At 39.1% G+C, this 3,544-nt stretch overlaps 1 long non-coding RNA gene across 1 annotated transcript in view; it reads right to left on the reverse strand.

The window, feature by feature from the left end:
• The window catches only part of LOC118761009, a 17,526-nt gene extending 14,842 nt beyond the window's left edge, over positions 1-2,684 (reverse strand). The window contains exon 1 of the long non-coding RNA XR_004997093.1: positions 2,601-2,684. This is a non-coding gene — a long non-coding RNA (uncharacterized LOC118761009). The remainder of the gene's footprint in view (positions 1-2,600) is intronic.
• Between the last annotated feature and the right edge of the window lie 860 nt (positions 2,685-3,544).

The raw sequence follows: 3,544 nt of genomic DNA on the forward strand, positions 1-3,544 counted from the left end.
GCTGTTGTTGTTGTTGTTGTTGGTTGTCGTTTTTGTGGCTGCTGCTGCTGTTGTTGTTGCTCTGTCGTTATTGTTGTCATCGTCAGCCCAGCCGATATGCTGATGACACTGGACAGGTGTAAAAAGGCCAAACGGATAAATAATATCGTGTTAGCATAGGATTAACAACAACAGCAACAACAACAACAACAACAACAACAAATACAACATCGACCAGAAGAGCAACGATGTTGATGATGATGATGATGATGAAAATAAAAATAATTAAAGCAATGATGAGCAATGGTAGGCGCAGGGATGGCTGTGTGGTAAGTAGCTTGCTAACGAACCACATGGTTCCGGGTTCAGTTCCACTGCGTGGCACCTTGGGCAAATGTCTTCTACTAAAGCCTCGGGCCGACCAAAGCCTTGTGAGTGGATTTGGTAGACGGAAACTGAAAGAATCCCATTGTATATATGTATATATATATATATATGTATGTGTCTGTGTGCGTGTGTGTGCGTGTGTGTGTGTGTGTGTATGTTTGTGTCTGTGTTTGCCCCCCCCTAACATCGCTTGACACCCGATGGTGGTGTGTTTACGTCCCCGTAACCTAGCGGTTCGGCAAAAAAGACCGATAGAATAAGTACTAGGTTTACAAGAATAAGTCCTGCTCGACTAAAGGCGGTGCTCCAGCATGGCTACAGTCAAATGACTGAAACAAGTAAAAGAGTAAAAGAGTAAAGGCTGCGATTTTGTCCGGAGTAATAAAGTGAAGAAAGCAACGCCAATCACATTGATGACAAAATCGACGATGTCCATGACCGTGGCGATGATGGTGATGATAATGATAACGTTGGTGACGACGATGATGATAATGATGATAATGATGAAAGTGATAACGATGATGAGGATGATGAGGATGACGAGAATGATGATGAAGATGATAATGATAACGTTGGTGACGACGATGATGATAATGATGGTAATGATGAAAGTGATAACGATGATGAGGATGATGATGATGACGAGAATGATGATGAAGATGATCATGATAACGTTGTGACGACGATGATGATAATGATGGTAATGATGAAAGTGATAACGATGATGAGGATGATGATGATGACGAGAATGATGATGAAGATGATAATGATAACGTTGGTGACGACGATGATGATAATGATGGTAATGATGAAAGTGATAACGATGATAAGGATGATGATGATGACGAGAATGATGATGAAGATGATCGTGATCATGATGATCATAATGACGACGACGACTAAGAGGCTTTGCCGCTGAGGCTCGTGATGATGTGATGATGATGATGACGATGATGATGAGGATGATGATGATGATGATGATGTTGATGATGATGATGATCGCCGTAATGATGTTCACAACACCTGCAATTCACGAAGCAATATTGAAGAATATTCATCGCCTCGATGAAATATAATGTCCATCTCTTCAGGCAATCTTACATAAAAAACGAAGAATTAAACTCTGGTCCATCATACCTCATCCTACCCCTCATGCCACAACACATTTCAGTTCTATCCGGATAATGTCTCTCAACAATAGTCAAACATATGATCCACAATAAAAATATTCTTAATATATATTGGAGAGAGAATACAATGAACATTCAAGGTGATGATGATGAAGATGATGATGATGGTCATTATTATCATCATCATCATCATCATCAAAGTGACACCGAGGTAAAATACACGAAGCCCAGCATAACCATCATGATTATCCGTCTGATAAGGGTACACCAGGCACGTGCATCACAACCATATGTGCAGGACATGGCGATCTCATATCAAGATAAACAGTGCATGGCCTTGCAATTGGGGATCAGTTAGAATTTTTTTCATGTCGTGTAGTCCATCCTGTTCAAAAAGTCGCTGAATAAGGGTTGTTTAAGGATGTTGAACGAAACATCTATATTTCAAAGGTGAATTTTCCAAACCTCAAAGAATCCCTCTCAACTCATGGCTACGATGATCCCCCCACTACTTCTGCTCGAGATCAGAGATGCACATATCGTCAGCCACCAAAGTACATGCTCAACTGGTTAAGGTCAAACAACTGACAAGCAAATCTGTGGTATTGAGCAGAATATTTGCAGTAGCCCATCTTTTATACCAAGACAAAACAATTTACATGATAACACTTCCAATCAATTAAGATATGAAGCCATGAGAGCCGCTGCCTGGATTGCGTCAGAGCAATTATTATTATTATTATTATTATTATTATTATTATTATTATTATTGAGTGAGAGCAGTGCATGCCATCAAAGTGACACTGGGTAAAATATACGAAGCCCAATATACACATCATGACTCTACACGTCTGATAAGGGTACACCAGGCACATGCATCACAACCATATGTGCGCGACATAGTGATCTCATATCAAGATAAACAGCACATGACTTGCAGGTGGGGCCCAGTTAGAATTTTCTTCAGGTTGAGTAGCCCATCCCGCTCAAAAGGTCCCTGAATAAGGGTGTTTAAGGATGTTGAAAGAACCACCCATGTTTCCAGAGGTGAATTATTCAAACCCTCAAGAATCCCTCTCAACACAGGCTATGATGCTCCCCAACACTTCTGCTCGTGATCAGAGATGCACATATCGTCAGCCACTAAGGGACATGCTCAACTGGTTAAGGTCAAACAACTGACAAGCAAATCTGTGGTATTGAGCAGAATATTTGCAGTAGCCCATCTTTTATACCAAGACTATTATTATTATTATTATTATTATTATTATTTTATTATATTATTATTATTATTATTATTGTTATTGTTATTATTATTATATTATTATTCAGTGGTTTTATTTTTATAGCGTGCTTACACTTCACTACCGAGCGCAGCTCTGTGTGCCTTGGGTATGTGCTGTGATTTGTTGTGATGCTCTGATGGTTATTGCATGGAAAGTGTTCTGCGTAGGATGTGTGCAGTGCCTAGTAGTGCAATTTCTGTATGTTATATGTGTTTGTAAGTCCTGGTGTTTTTGTTATGTATTTGTCTGAATATTTTTTTATCATCCTAATGCAAATGCACCTACTATGATAGGAATTGTTTTCTGTTTTCAGTTCCCACATTCTAGTTATCTCTATTTCCAGGTCTTTGTATTTTGAGAGTTTCTCCATTTCTTTTAGAGACACGTTGTCATCTGCCGGTATTGATACATCAATTAGAAAGCATTTTTTTCTTCATGATCTCTGACAACTATATCTGGTCTGTTGGCCTTAATTTCTCTATCTGTGGTATCGGCATATCCCAGAGTATGGTTGCTTTCTCGTTTTCTGTGACTTTTTCTGGTGTGTGCCTATACCATCTTTTTTCTGTTGTTATTCCATAATGTTGGCATAGCTTCCATGTATGTAGGTTCCAACTCTGTCATGTCTGTGAATATATTCCTTCTTAGCCAGGACTGGGCAGCTAGAGATAATATGATTTATTGTTTTCTTGTCCATCTCCACATATTCTGCAGTTACTTGTAATATTTCTTTTCATTACATGTTTTTGGTAATTTCTTCTG

The sequence above is a fragment of the Octopus sinensis genome, unplaced genomic scaffold (genome assembly GCF_006345805.1).
Source record: "Octopus sinensis unplaced genomic scaffold, ASM634580v1 Contig04516, whole genome shotgun sequence".
Taxonomy (NCBI): domain Eukaryota; kingdom Metazoa; phylum Mollusca; class Cephalopoda; order Octopoda; family Octopodidae; genus Octopus; species Octopus sinensis.